Source organism: Magnolia sinica, chromosome 3 (genome assembly GCF_029962835.1).
Source record: "Magnolia sinica isolate HGM2019 chromosome 3, MsV1, whole genome shotgun sequence".
NCBI lineage: Eukaryota > Viridiplantae > Streptophyta > Magnoliopsida > Magnoliales > Magnoliaceae > Magnolia > Magnolia sinica.
Genome location: NC_080575.1, coordinates 35556688 through 35573145, shown reverse-complemented (window position 1 = coordinate 35573145; position 16458 = coordinate 35556688). Strand labels below are relative to the sequence as shown.

At 39.1% G+C, this 16458-nt stretch overlaps 1 long non-coding RNA gene across 1 annotated transcript; it reads left to right on the top strand.

The window, feature by feature from the left end:
- The first annotated feature begins 9790 nt into the window (after positions 1-9790).
- On the top strand, positions 9791-15386 carry LOC131241510 (uncharacterized). The gene is made up of 3 exons (XR_009169077.1): positions 9791-10398; positions 10478-10548; positions 15309-15386. It is a non-coding gene; the product is annotated as an uncharacterized LOC131241510 (long non-coding RNA).
- The last annotated feature ends 1072 nt before the right edge of the window (positions 15387-16458 follow it).

Here is a 16458-nt window from a genome sequence, read left to right as displayed (position 1 = left end):
GTTGATTTGAGTGTGGTTCACCACGGCTGATCTGAAGAGCCGGTCGGTATGAAAACTCAGCTTGACCTAGATCCATGGTCAAGGAGCTTAAGTCCGACCTTTCATGGTTATAGGCTCACCAGAAGTGCTTCGTTGGATCGAGAAAGGCATGCTTTGGTTATAACTTAAGTATACCTTGTCCCTAGGGTTATTTTCATCAAGAATAGGCCTATTTATAGTCCTTAAACCCTAGCCCTCTTTTCCATACGAATTTTCTCTAACCCTAGCTTGGAAAGAGAGTGGAAAAGAGAGAGGAAGTGAGAGAGATAAGTTGATGAATCATCTTGGTTTCTTCCTTGTTCTTCTTCATCTTTGAACCTTCACTTTGAATCGTTCTTCTAACGGTTCTGAGTTCTTTTGGGGTAAGTTAACCTAACCCTAACCTGTGTTAGAGCTTAGATTAGTCTTGGTGTTGTTGTATCTCATTTCTATCCTTATTTTAGGGTATTCTATCGCCGTTGACGAAGACAACTCGTCTAAATCAGTTCGGTGGTTCTTTCCTTGCTTAAGGTGCGGACTTTAAGTGTATAGGTTATGATTTTCAAGGCTTTCAATCCCAGTTAGTGATTTATTCTTGTTATGGATGAGATTTCACATGCCAAATGTTGCATCTACATTGCTTTCCTGATATGCATGTGCTATATTGAGATTTGTGTATTCTATGTGTATTTATAAAGTACCGTATACGTATAAAATATGCACTTATGTTTGCCATGATTATTTGTCATGTATGTATGCTAGATGCATGTATGACGACTCCTTGGTAAAAGGAATTGTCTAAGTGCATGTATTCCAACATACGTCATGTATGTTGTTCCATGTGTGCTAAGTGTTAGTAGAAATGCATGAATGATCTAAAGTGTAACTTATTACACTTATTGTGGGCGTTGAGAAGTGATTCTCAATACTCCTATTGGTGCGCATGACTTCCTTTATGCAGTTACATTCCAAGTTATTTAAATTCAAGCATTACCTATGCTTACATTTATGTTAAGTTGATATTCTTCAGATCTGTATGTATCATGATTTGAGTTGTTGTTCCATTATTGTTTTACATTTCATATGAATATCTGTAGTAGTGTAAGATGTTTGGGACTATGCCTTAGTCCAGGAAATTGGTAATCGACTCTATGTTCATGGTTGAGATTGCTTTCGCCACGTATGACGTATTAGACGAACCCGAGTCGTATTAGAGTTGGCGGCAGTGGTTTGGCCACGCAAAGTGTTTGCACACTCTATGTCGTTCAATTCAACGTGCGCTTGTGCTAGTCGAGTTCGTCAAGTAACCCGATTGTCCGATGTATGTTCACCATGTATTGGACGCTACTGTTTGAATCTAGGGTACTGAACTTACCAGTGAAATCCTATTAATTATGGTACTTGATCCGCTAAGACTCATGAGCCAGACATGGTGGTATGGGACACCGTGGTCGAGCTGTCGGCCTACGCTGGGGTGACGAGCCTCCCCGTAGTGACCAGTGAGCAACTAAACTCGTGAGCCGATTATGGTGGTATGGGACACTATATTCGTGCTGTCGGCCTACATTGATTGGTGACGAGCCCTTTGTAGTGACCTCGAGCATACCTGGATACCGCAAGGAGGTGACGAGCCGAATTGTGGTAGTAAAGGTATGAAAGGCGTGCATTGATTGGTGACGAGCCCTTTGCTACGACCTCAAACATATGATCGTATGATATGACTAGGATTGACGACCCTAGTATGGATCACTGTTTGGATGGTGATATGAGGAAGGTATCTTAGCTTCCCAATCCTGCTATATGAAATGGACTAATAACAACTTGGTAATCATATCCATGCACCGCATTTGCATGTGCTTTGTAGATGTGGCGCACTTTGAGGCGATGTCATGCGTAACGTAAGATGAAGACGCTAAGGGTGTACGCGTGAGGGCACGCATCATTTTGCATACATCCTTGCATTAACAAGAATACTTAGGATTTATTTAATTATTCTGCTTTATCATTACTGTTTGATTAAACTGATAACATGTTAACCAGTGCCTTATTATTCCACTGAGTTGATCACTCACTCTCACATTTCTGGGGCGGTGTTAAACACCCACCAGACTCTGTCTTAGGCTCTGATGTTGAGTCTGGGGCGTGACAGAGGCAGAGCGGGAGCTGGATGATGATGAGGCTACCTTCGCATATATGCAGTTTTCAGACGGGTTCTAGCGAGCCTCGGTCGGATGTGCGGGATTATGGGATTATTATTTTTGGGAACTTAAATGATGTAATTTGATACTTACAATTTTGTTAAATAACACTTTCATACGATCTGGCTTGTATATGTAATTCAGGGGTTTGCACTTGTACACATATTTTTCTATAAGTCTTCCGCTTGCTTTATTCACTTATCCCTGAGTCATATCTGTGTTTTGGCTTAATCTATTCCATGTTTTATGCACTAATACAGTCAACATATATCCATCATTAAATATGTTGCATAAGTGATGTTTTGGAACTCGGGAGCTGAGTTATGCTCGACCCCCGAATTTCAGGGCACTACATAAAACCTAAATGTATTCTCAAATCCCTAAACCTAAACCTACACCTAATCCTAATCTCAACTCCCTAACCTAAACCTAAACCTAGACTTGAAAACCAAAACCTAAACCCGATCCCGAACCAGAACCTGATTTCCTAAACCTAAACCTTAACCTATTCTCAATTCCCTAAACCTATTGCTTATAACCTAAACCGAAACATAAACCTATACCTTAACCTAAACCTATAACCTATAACCTAAACATAAACCTAAAACTTAAATGTATTCTCAAATCCCTAAACCTAAACCTACACCTAATCCTAATCTCAACTCCCTAACCTAAACCTAAACCTAAACTTGAAAACTCAAACCTAAACCCGATCCCGAACACGAACCCGATTTCCTAAACCTAAACCTTAATGTATTCTCAATTCCCTAAACCTAAACCTACACCTAATCCTAATCTCAACTCCCTAACCTAAACCTAAACTTAAACTTGAAAACCCAAACCTAAACCCGATCCCGAACCCGAACCCGATTTCCTAAAACTATAGCTTATAACCTAAACCTAAACCTATATAACATATAACCTAAACCTAAACCTAAACCTAAACCTATATAACATATAACCTAAACCGAAACCGAAACCTAAACCTATACCTTAACCTAAACCTAAACCTAAACCTATAACCTATAACCTAAACCTAAACCTAAAACCTAAATGTATTCTCAAATCCCTAAACCTAAACCTACACCTAATCCTAATCTCAACTCCCTAACCTAAACCTAAACTTGAAAACCAAAACCTAAACCCGATCCCGAACCCGAACTCGATTTTCTAAACCTAAACCTTAACCTATTCTCAATTCCCTAAACCTATAGCTTATAACCTAAAGCTAAGCCTAAACCTAAACCTTAAGTTAAACCTAAACCTAAACTGTAACCTGTAACCTGTAACGTAAACCTAAACTTAAAACCTAAATGTATTCTCAAATCCCTAAACCTAAACCTACACCTAATCCTAATCTCAACTCTCTAACCTAAACCTAAACCCAATCCCGAACCCGAACCCGATTTCCTAAACCTAAACCTTAACCTATTCTCAATTCCCTAAACCTATAGCTTATAACTTAAAGCTAAGCCTAAACCTAAACCTAAACCTAAACCTGTAACTTGTAACATAAACCTAAACCTAAAACCTAAATGTATTCTCAAATCCCTAAACCTAAACTTACACCTAATCCTAATCTCAACTTCCTAACCTAAACCTAAACCTAAACCTAAATTTGAAAACCAAAACCTAAACCCGATTCCGAACCCGAACCTGATTTCCTAAACCTATTGCTTATAACCTAAACCGAAATATAAACCTATACCTTAACCTAAACCTATAACTTATAACCTAAACATAAACCTAAAGCCTAAATGTATTCTCAAATCCCTAAACCTAAACCTACACCTAATCCTAATCTCAACTCCCTAACCTAAACCTAAACCTAAACTTGAAAACACAAACCTAAACCCGATCCAGATCCTGAACCCGATTTCCTAAACCTAAACCTTAATGTATTCTCAATTCCCTAAACCTAAACATACACCTAATCCTAATCTCAACTCCCTAACCTAAACCTAAACTTAAACTTGAAAACCCAAATCTAAACCCGATCACGAACCCGAATCCGATTTTTTAAACCTAAACCTTAACCTATTCTCAACTCCCTAAACCTAAACCTATATAACATATAACCTAAACCTAAACCTATATAACATATAACCTAAACCTATACCTTAACCTAAACCTAAACCTAAACCTATAACCTATAACCTAAACCTAAACCTAAACCCTAAATGTATTCTCAAATCCCTAAACCTAAACCTACACCTAATCCTAATCTCAACTCCCTAACCTAAACCTAAACCTAAACTTGAAAATCCAAACCTAAACCCGATCTCGAACCTGAACCCGATTTCCTAAACCTAAACCTTAACCTATTCTCAATTCCCTAAACCTATAGCTTATAACCTAAAGCTAAGCCTAAACCTAAACCTTAACCTAAACCTGTAACCTGTAACATAAACCTAAACCTAAAACCTAAATGTATTCTCAAATCCCTAAACCTAAACCTACACCTAATCCTAATCTCAACTCCCTAACCTAAACCTAAACCTAAGCTTGAAAACTCAAACCTAAACCCGAACCCGATTTCCTAAACCTAAACCTTAATGTATTCTCAATTCCCTAAACCTAAACCTAAACTTAAACTTGAAAACCCAAACCTAAACCCGATCTTGAACTCGAACCCGATTTCCTAAACCTAAACCTTAACCTATTCTCAATTCCCTGAACCTATAGCTTATAACCTAAACCTAAACCTATATAACATATAACCTAAACCTAAACCTAAAACCTAATGTATTCTCAAATCCCTAAACCTAAACCTACACCTAATCTTAATCTCAACTCCCTAACCTAAACCTAAACCTAAACTTGAAAACCCAAACCTAAACCCGATCCCGAACCCGAACCCGATTTCCTAAACCTAAACCTTAACCTATTCTCAATTCCCTAAACCTATAAATTATAACCTAAAACTAAACCTAAACCTAAATCTTAACCTAAACCAATAACCTATAACCTAAACCTAAACCTTAACCTATTCTCAATTCCCTAAACCTTAACCTATAACTTAACCTAAACCTAAAACTATTACCTGCACTTATAATCTAAACTTATAACTTAAACCTAAGCCTAAAACTTAAACCTAAACCTAAAATCGAAATGTATTCTCAAATCCTTAAACCTAAACCTACACCTAATCCTAATCTCAACTCCATAACCTAAACTTAAACCTAAACTTGAAAGCCCAAACCTAAACCCGATTCCGAACCCGGACCCGATTTCCTAAACGTAAACCTTAACCTTAACCTATTCTCAATTCCCTAAAGCTATAACCTATATACTATAACCTATAACTAAAACCTAAACCTTAACCTAAACCTAAACCTTAACCTAAACCAAAACCTATAACCTTAACCTTAACCTATAACCTATAACCTATAACCTAAACTTATAACCTAAAACCTAATCCTAAACCTAAACCTAAAACTTAAAATCCAAAACCTAAACCTAAACCTTTAACCTAAATGTATTATCAAATCCTTAAACCTAGACCTACACCTAATCCTAATCTCAACTCCCTAACCTAAACCTAAACTTGAAAACCCAAACCTAAACCCGATCCCGAACCCAAACCCAATTGCTGTAATAATATAGCCCAATCATATCATGGCAAGAAACAAGAATGTATCCCTTTTAACATATGCCCCTTTTTACAAAGTTTTAATTTTTGTTGTTGTTTCTATTAACTTGAATTGAAACACTTTTTTGCATTATTTGCTTGCATTAGTTTTATTTTAATGATCAATTTTATTTTAAAAAAGTGCTCACTTTTTTGGAAGAAGTTTATGTAATTCTTCATGATTCTGAATTATAATGTTTTTTTGGTTTAATATATTTTTTTTCAGATGAAAGACAAAGAAAATTGTTGCTGATTTTTTTCCTTTTTTATTTATGAAGTTAAACTTATATGTATGCGTGGATGAATGTAATGTGGATAAGATTATTTGTGTTTGGATGGATGTAGTTTGTTTGGATGAATGTAGTTTATGTTGGATTTACGTAGTTTGGGTTTAGATGGATATGAATGTGAATATGATGAAATATATTATATAACAAGTGTATATCAGGAAGAATACGATGAAATATATTGTAACAGGTGATCCTCTCAAATTCTTAAAAGGGACGGTCCATGACAGTCCTTTTTAAGGACAGTCACATGATTGTCCTTTTAAAGGACAGTCCATAGCCGTCCTTTGAATGGCGATAAGAGACGGTCCATGACAGTCCTTTTAAAGGACGGTCCATAGCTGTCCTTTGAAGGCTCATCGAAGACAGTCCTTTTTAAGGATGGTCCATGACTGTCGATGGCCGTCCTTTAAAAGACTCATAAGAGATGGTCCATGACCGTCCTTTTTAAGAACAGTCCACGACCGTCATTTTTCCGTCAATAAGAATGACGATTTTCGACCGTCCTTTAAGTAATACGACACGTCAAAATTTGATGGCCTTTGCGACGGTCCATGACCGTCCTTTTTGGTCATTTGAGATGGTTTTGGACCGTCCTTTTTTCACAGTTTTGGCGTAGTGTACTTAGGACATATTTGCTTGTTCTGCTTTATCATTACTGCTTGATTGAATTGATAATATGTTAACCTTTGCTTTATTATTCCACTGAGTTGATCACTCACTCCCATGTTCTGGGACGGTGTTTAAACACTAAACCAAACTCTGTCTTAGATGCAGATATTGATGCGACCCCTGAGGTAGAGCAGGAGTTTGAGGATGATGAGGCCGCATTTTCTTTTATGCAGTTCTCAGGTGGGTTCTTGTGAGCCATGTCCTGATGCGCGGGAATTTTGGGTTATTGTAATAGATAATGTCTTTTAATACTTATATTTTGTTAGCAACACTTGTAAGTATGACCTAGCATGTATACGTATTTCAGGGACTTGCACATGTGCACTTATGTTTCTTTAAGTCTTTCACTTGCATCTATCACTTATCCCTGAATTATATTTGCAGTTTGGCTTGATCTATTCCATGTTTTATGTACTCTTATAGACAACATATATCCATCATTAAAAATGTTGCATAAGTGATGTTTTGGAACTCGGGAGCTGAGTTATGCTCGACCCCCGAATTTCAGGGCGTTACAATATATGTGCAAGTATCTTAGGCACTTGAATAAGGTGATGCATAAACTTGATCCTACCATTCCTGCTCCATCTTTAGGATCTGATTGAGTGATTTTATTTCTTGGTCTGTATTAACTTTCATACTTATGTTGGATTGTGCACTTTAGTTGGTTTGCTAACTTTTTAGTTACACTAGTAAATGGATTGTGACCTTTTACTTGCTTATTTATTGTCAATTAAATCCATCTATTACTCCAGCTTTTAATCCTTTACATTGTTTCTTCCTTTGTCATTTTTGTGACAAAAAAGGGGGAGAAGGCTTTTGGAACTCTTTTGGAAGCTTTTGGTTTGATTGCTTATGTATATGAGTAGTACTATAATATGTGTAGCAATCATTATATATTTTCATATGTGTGCTGCTACTCAAGGGGAGTAAGTACAGATGAATGTTGTGTGCTTGCTAGTTTATGTCAACTGGTGCATGATTCTTTATTATGCATGTGGTGCTTCTCTTATTTTTATATGAGTGTGTTTTGTCACAAATTTGACAAAGGGGGAGATTGTAAGTGCTATGGTCTCATGCTCCTTTGATTGTTAAATTTTGTTGTGCAAAAACTTCTATCTGTGTCTTGTGTTTGTATGTTGATATGTATATGATCAAGACACTGCATCACAATGGTTCAAGACACTTTAAGCATCTATGTCCAGAGCTACATTGATTAGAAGAGTACATTTCAAAACTCAAGTAAATTTCAAGACTCAAGTACAACTCAAGATAAAGTTTAATTTCAAGCTTTAGAAGATCTCAAGATCAAGCTAAATCAAATAGAGATCTCAAGCTTCATAAGGTTCAAAGGTCAACCGTTATCTGAAAAGAATGAAGTTCAATGTTCATACTTCATGATCCAGGTATGATAGACCTTAGATTGACCTTAGGGTAGGTCATTTTGTATACATAATTCAAAATGAATCTATTTATATGAATTGGTTGGTTCTAAGACTAGTCCTGGACCTTGTTCGACGAGTTATAGCACTGGTTCGACCAGTCTAAGAAATTCCACGACCATTCCTAAGTTGTTGAAGATTTTCAGAATTTTTTAGTTACTCTACGACCAGTCCTGGAGACTATTCAACTAGTCGTAGGGAGATCACGACTCGACTTTCGACCAGTCCTAGAACTACGACTAAAACTCCAACAACCAAGTCTGGTTGTCTACGACCAGTCCTGGGTCAGCTACGACCGGTCATAGGCGGTTCATGACCAATCGTAGACTCCCTAAGACCAGTCGTAGAACAGTTTTTAAGATCACGCTCAAAATTTTCAAAATGTCGTTGGTTCTACGACCAGTCGAAGGGTCCCTAAGACTAGTCGTAGACATGATCTTTTCATCTATAAATTGAACACGAATTTCAGAGTTTTTCATTGATTAATTTCAAGAAAATTCAAGCCTCCACTCTGAGATAAGTTTGTTCATTTTAATCTACGTTGCATATTTAATATTCTTTTTGTTAGCTTTTCTTATTTGATTTTATTCCTATATTCCAATCTTATTTGAAAAGAGGAATTGTTGTATTCCTTCTTCTTGGAATCAAAATCAAATAGAGCTACGCCCATTTGATTTAATTTAAAATCAATTAGAACTTAGAACCATTGTAAAGTGAGTATTGGACATTGAACGTTGATTCGAACATCTACTCCGATTGGTTCTACCGGGCTACTACAAAAAGCATAAATCCAGGTATTTTACATTTATGTAAAAATTTTATTCTTTTAGTTTTTGTTTGAGATTCGTCAGAAAAATCTCATTGTGTAGTTATCTGAGGAGAGCCAAAAAACTCAGACAGTGTGGGTTTTTGGATTGTGTAAGCCCAAGTTAAAAAGACACAATTGTGAAGGTTTTAGGTGAACCTGTGAAACCTATTTTGTTAGTGACCGCTAATATCCCCTGTGTGAGGATATTAGGAGTGGAGTAGCATTCTGTGTGGCTGTTGTTGAACAGTTGGTGTACACACAGGCGAACCACTATAATTCTTTGTCTTGTGGTTTGAATGCTTGCTTAAGTTTTATATCTTTTATCATTCAGATTTATGGAATGTATGTGTGGATGTGAATGTTGTAAATTTTACATTTCAAGCACAGTGGGAATGTTGTAATAATTTAGATTTAAATTCCTGCAATTTATTTCAATTCCTTGCTATTTATTTATTCCTCTCTGGTTTGAGTTTTTTATACAAAGGACGTTCTAGAAATAAGGTTGTCCTGCCATAAACCCTTAGTTTTTATGGTGTAAGGTTATCCTTAGAACTAAATTCGTATCAACCTCTCAATTCTTGTTTATTGAGGTTGTTTTATTTCAACATTGTAAATTGATTTATTTTATTTGGTTATCATATTCGTTTATTCCGCTGTTAAAGTTTTATTTTGGCATCGTCCTATTCGCCCTCCCCCCCTAGGACGTTTAGCTAGGCCATTTCACTAACATGTTACCCGGATAACACCTAACCTGCTCCCTGGAGAAACAGTTATTGTACTTGTAAACTATGAATTGCAGAAGCCTGAAGCAAACTCTAGCACAAACAACCCATTTCTCCTACCTATTTTTTCTTAGTTTTTTATTACAGAAATGATGAAAAATGTCCAGTGATATAAGTGAAAAGTGATCTGCATTAAGGGGAATGGAGACCTGAAGGTTCATACTGGAATCTACTGATTACTTTGCCTACTGGAGCCCAGGGGACATGCATTAAAGTTGCATGTAGAACTGGCTTCTTTTTAAGAAAAATTTCCACCCAGTGTGTTGTAAACCGGAATTTTAGGGCCCCTATTATTGCATGAGTTTTGCCACTTTCTGAGTCCGTTTAACTTGAAATTAAACTTGCATTTAGCCTATACAAAATTACCTGAATTTTGAGTGGGTCTTATTACAATCCCTGGTTTTTGTTGGTTCTTTCATGCTTTTGGCTCCACCTGTAATGGTAGCATAAGATTATACCAACGTTGATGTTATGAATTTTTCAGGACAGAACTGTGTCGTTTCAGTGGTGCTAAGATATACCCAGGAAAGGGTATTAGATTTGTGCGACCTGATTCCCAAGTAAACATCCTGACTATGAATTTGGAACTGAGTTTTTCTTGTTTTAATCCTGAACTCCCTTTATTCTTCTTTCTCACAGGTGTTCCTCTTCTCCAACTCAAAATGCAAGCGCTAGTTCCATAACCGGTTGAAGCCTTCCAAGCTTACTAGGTGTCACGCCCCAGACTCGGTAACCGGACTCACAAGGAACCCGATGGCCGATTCTGGCCGCAACAGCCTCCGTAGTACCCCATTCTCGGCTCCTGAGGTAGGTTCCGATCCTGGGATCCTACAAGGAGGATTTTCATAACAATATAATCACTTCCAATGCGAGCATACCCAAGATCACAGCAAGTACATCTGAGAATAACAAAGGCACACATCACAAAATCCACTAAAAATTTGAACTTTTACAATCATCTAAAAGGTCCAAAAGGACATACATGAGAATAAAAAGGAAAAGAGAGAGAAATCAGCAACACTGGAGTCCTCACTACTCAACTCTACTCCATGCTCTGCTGCTACGGCGCCTACCTAGAGTCTCCTGCACGTATCAATCGTGCATAAGCTTATAAAAGCTTAGAGGGTGGTGTAAGTGTGTGACAATGGTGCACAGAAGAATAGTAGGAGGTATAAGGAGAGAAGCATAATCAATGAACATATCACTAGTCTTACCAAGGCTTACCATGAATGCGATGCAATAAGTAATGAGTGCCATACCAAGGCAATGTATGAAAGGGGGCTTGTACACCAATGCTAATGCGATGTAAGTAATGTCGTGCTCATATCCAAACCATAAGTCAAGTACATTTTCAATCATAAGGAAATCACAGGGTCCATTACACTGCTGAATATCGCTCTGCAGACCCCGCACAGTCAAACGAGCGTAAGAGACCTCACTACCCGCCTGTGGACAACCAATCACCAACAAGGCCTGAAGGTAGTGGACCCATTTACGAGCTGGTCAGACTCAGCCTAGCAATGCCTCCTCACACCAGGCAGGTAAGGCCACACCCCTATCCAACCGACTACACGACAGTGGGAGTCGCGGCTTAACGGTATAAGGCCCTCGTGCGCTCATGTATTCCACCTAGTCACGGCGTTGGAGTAGATCCTTGGTACCATGGAAGTTTTGGGAATCTCACCCATGGGCATCCTACGCACTCAGTATGCTCAAGTAATATTTTCGGTGTCCACACATGCGGCCATCCACAAATGTCCCTGTGGAGGCAAGGCCCTGATGAAGCAAGGGCGGTATCCTCATGAAATGCGATGCCAATGCATAAGTCACACACACAAATCATGCACAAGTTTCAGGCACTCAATGTGCAAAAGGGAAGAAACTCCATCCCTGAATGACCACTATACAATGCAATCAATTCATACAGATGATGCATATGGGTTGCAACGATGTAAGTGTGCTACCTGAGGAATATGAAATCGTCTGTCCCAAGGAGGGTCAAGATCTAGGCACATCGACAGGTATTCTAAGAAGAAGAGAAGTCCTCTAGTGGGAGCCTAGTACTTTGGGATGACCCACAAACTAAGAGAGTCAAAATCCTAAGGAGGGACAGTCCTAGCCAGGCCCAAGGTGGGCCTTTAACCACCTATAAGGGCCTCTATGGGCCTACCTTAGGGCCACCAAGGAGGACATCCAACCTCAACTGGGTCCCAAAAGGTAGCCTACTATATATGCAAAGAAAGGTCCAAGGCACAATCAACCCATGGCCTAATGGGCCATACACTAAGCCCAAAAACAAAGGCAACCTGGTGGGCCCTTAAGCAAGGTTAAGGCCCAACCATAAGGGTCATAGGTTCATTCATTGTGGTAGGCCTAATGGGCAGCCCATTATCCCAACATATGGGAAATTCTTAAATTTTTAACACATGTAAGTTGGGCCTCACATCTCGGCCCAAGTATGGATTTATTATAGTGGGCAAACAAGGGCCCAACTACTTGAGTATTTGGCCCATAAGGCTCATCACAATGACATGGTAAATATAGGACCCAAGGGTTCAATGGGCCTATCAAAAGTTCCAGCCCAACCAAGGTTATAAGGCCCTTACTTAACTAAGAGACTAGCCCAAGAAGAATCCTATTTGGGATGGGCCTTTAATCATACACTAATTAAGCCCAAAAAATAAAAATTAAGATGATAAGATATTGACATAAATCCTCCTCAAATCTAGTGGGGCATATTGTCCCAAAGAACATCTATAGGCAACAGTTATTGGGCTCAATGCCAAATTCCAGCCCACCCAAATTTCTGGGTTGGTTGGAGTTCAGCATTAGAAGTATTTCTTAGTATAATTAATTCTGGATGGCTCACACACATCACTGTGGGCCCCACCAGATGAGAGAGGATATACAATACATATATGAAATGGGCCAGACTGTTAGAATGCAAGCCCAGCAGTAGCCTAAGGCAGGGATGTCCCATGTGTAGGCAGTCCTATGGGCCTGGGGTATATGGCCCAAAAATCCACCTAATGTGTTATAATTGAATAAAAAGGGGGCAAGTATGATCAATCCCCTAAGGACCCTACATGGATGGGTGGTGGGACATTCAACACATCGAGGTGGGCCCACGAAGCAGGCTAGATGCCCCAGCCTGGGCGTCCCTGCCTAGCAGACCACTTCCAGCCATACCACGGGCAACTCAAATGTATTTTGGATCTGAAATTTTACAGAGTGATACTTCCATAGGTGACCTACACCCCCACAAAATTTCAAGATTTTTGGACACTTAGAAATATTTTAATTTATTTAAATAAAATAGACTGTCCAGAAAATCGGACTGACCTGGACGTCCCAACATGGTGGGCCAGTCCGGCCCTTGCCACGGTGTACACAGAGGTCCATTGGCCCTGAAATTTGGTAACTGGGTCTGAGAATGGGTGGAACATATCTCTACAAAATTTCAGAATTTTTAGACATATATAAATATTTTAATTTACTTAAAGAAATCAATCTGTCCTAAAAATCGGACTGATCTGGACACCGTATTGTAATGGGCCAGTCCAGCCACCACCATGGTGTGTAGAGGTGTCCATTGGCCCCAAAATTTTGTAGGTGGGTCCTACCATAAGTGAACCACTTCTCTGTAAAATTTTATGATTTTTGGATACTCATAAATATTTTAATTAAATTAGGAATTTCAATCTATCCAGGAAGGGATGTTGCTGTCCATGCATTGTTTACCCAATAAGGTGGGCCCAACCTTCATCCAAGAGGGGAAAAATAGAGGTTTAGTATTTTCTTCATAAAATAAAGTAAGGTGGGGTCCATAAAAGTGGCCCATCCTTCAGAGAAACCAAGCTGAAGTGTATGTTTTCCCTCCATACATGTGGGTTGGACAGCCCAACAAGGTGGACTGCCCACCCCTATGGGCCTCCTTTTTGGGTACCATATCATGGACCATCTGAGGTATGACCCATCACACCTCATGGTGGGGTCCACACCTTCTCATTACACTCCATACTTATAAAGAAAATAATGACAATCATGATCCAAAAATCCATGCCAAAGATTGAACATGACAATCCATGCAACAGTCCAAGTTTTTGGACAGCAATACATGGCTGGACACATCAGCCTATATCTCAATAATTCCAGCCATAAAAAGGGTGTGTGGCCTTCCTCAGTGGGCCCCACATAATTTCAGATCACATACTAGAACTAGGACACTTGCATGCATTTGATTAAGGTGTCCGATGATCATGGAGTTAGGTGATAAGAGCATCCCACCTTGCTGGATTTTTATTTTTATTTATTTTAGGACATCCAAGGCCCACTATAAATGGGCCACACACACACTATCATCCATACATCAGAGAAAGAAAAGAAGGAAAGAGAGTAATCCGACCATGGGGGTAGGGCCCCGCCACTAGTGGGCCCTCCCAAGAGTGAATCATACCCATACAACTACATTGATTTTACATGCAACATAAAATCACTACATGCATGATATATAATTGTTATGGATGGTTGGGATGCCATCCCAACATGATCATTAGGGTCTAGATGACCTTAAGATGGAGTGGATTATAAAATACATCATGATGGGGTCCATGGAGAATGGCCCCATCATGGATCATGACATGCATGTAGGATGGGCCAAATGGCCACATCCATGGGATCAAATGGGATCCCCACCATGGATTGGTCGGTCCCATATGATCCATCTAAAAAGAAATTAAAAAGATCAAAGGGTAGAAAATAAGATCAACAATTATAATCACCCACCTTGAATCTTCAAGCTACCACCAACACTAGGTACTCCAAGCTCCAAGCTTAAAGGTTCAATGGTCAAGATGAATTTGTGGTGGCTAGATGGAGGAAGAAAGGAAGGGGAAGTTGCTGAAAATTGGGAGAGGGAGGGCTGGAAATTCTTCCATGGAAAAGGAAAATGAGAGAATGAAGGAGGAGAGAGAGGAAGGGAAGGTTGTAGGGGAGTCATCATTACTCTCCCTCCTTGGTTAGAGAAAGAAATCATGACCTATGGTGATACAAACAATGCTTGCTAGGGTAGGTTAGGTGTGGGTAGTGTTTAGGATGGGTAGTGTTTATTCCATGGGAATTGTAGTGTGTGTGGGTGGTGTGCATGGGAACTTGTGCCTGAGAGTGGTCCATATGCTTTTGTACAAAAAGTGGGCCACATGATGAAATGCTCACAACTTTTGATCTATAAGTCGGATGAATGCACAAGACATGTCGTTGGAATCGCAACGACGATGCGGTCATAATGGTATAGGTCTCAACTCGATCCGAGTCGGGTCTTCATGACTAGGCTCACAGATGACTGCAAACACTATCCAAGAGTCACGGGTCACCGGGATTCGACCGGTAGGACCGTGGGATCAAGATGGACGGAATGCATACTCACACACACACATGCACACTTGCGAACTCGGGTCGGGTCTCACACTAGGACGACTATGTACAAGAAGCAACACAAGAAGGTAATTTTGCTTGGCAGAATTTTAAGTTTAGGATCCTAATGCAAAGCACATTTACTAATTCTTCCACAATTTTTAGCCTCAGTGATCACAATAGTAGGCTACCATTCTAATCTCTAACAATTCTATTAGCACCTCAAGTCACCGGTGCCTTCTTTTTTTTTGAACGAACCTCAAGTTGCCACTTGTTGCCAAAAAGCCTTCCAAATTATGTTTCCATCTATCAAGACTAAGCTGAGACCACAAAAGATTTTCTTTATGCATGAATTTCTAGCATCCTGGTAGAAAGTAAATACCCTGCAATTGTCGGATTTGAATTATGGTTTGGCATATTGTTGAAATCAAGCTAATTTAGGCATTAGTGGAGAATGAAACTAGTCATTGGGAGAGTCAGCTTGAAATCAGACTGAATCAAAACAAGTCTGAAATGAATAAATTAGGGCAAGTCTACCAACTTCAGTCTCCCAGTGATTCACACTTTGAAACTACAATTTAAAACAACGATTCCAGTAACAGCTGCTTCAAAAAATAAAAATAAAATTTCTTACAGGGATGGACCCAAATGAAGACATGAGCTTCAATTTATTGAAGCAACTTCGAGCAGCTTACTGTGTTTGCAAATATTTAACTCAACTGCCTTCACTGAACACTTGCTCAAAGAAAAAAGAGTCTTCACTTGACAATAAACATGCATTGAATATTGTTAACTGATCTTCATATAAGCAGTACTCTATCCTATGTGACCTGAGTACTGGTATGGGTATCAAGTTTGTCAAGGATCAATTATGACAAATCCTAAGAATTCGAGTTCTCTAGATATGGTCATGTCAAGGATCGGTCACTGCTCATATGTATACTCATATTAAAACACATCCTAACAACATCATAGGCTGAATTTAGTGCCCAGTTGGCACTATTCACCACAAGTTCTAAATAAGTAATAAGGCTAGAGTTCAAAATCCCCCCTCTGGAAAAAAAAAAAAAGGATTTCTAGTCCTGGGAAAGTGGGATTCTTATTCTTACACTTACCCGAGGATACAGGCATCCAACTTAGGTACTCCGTACTCTAGTTCTTTGAAGGATCCAAATAACATAGGGTACTAACTGAACTCCAAATATTCT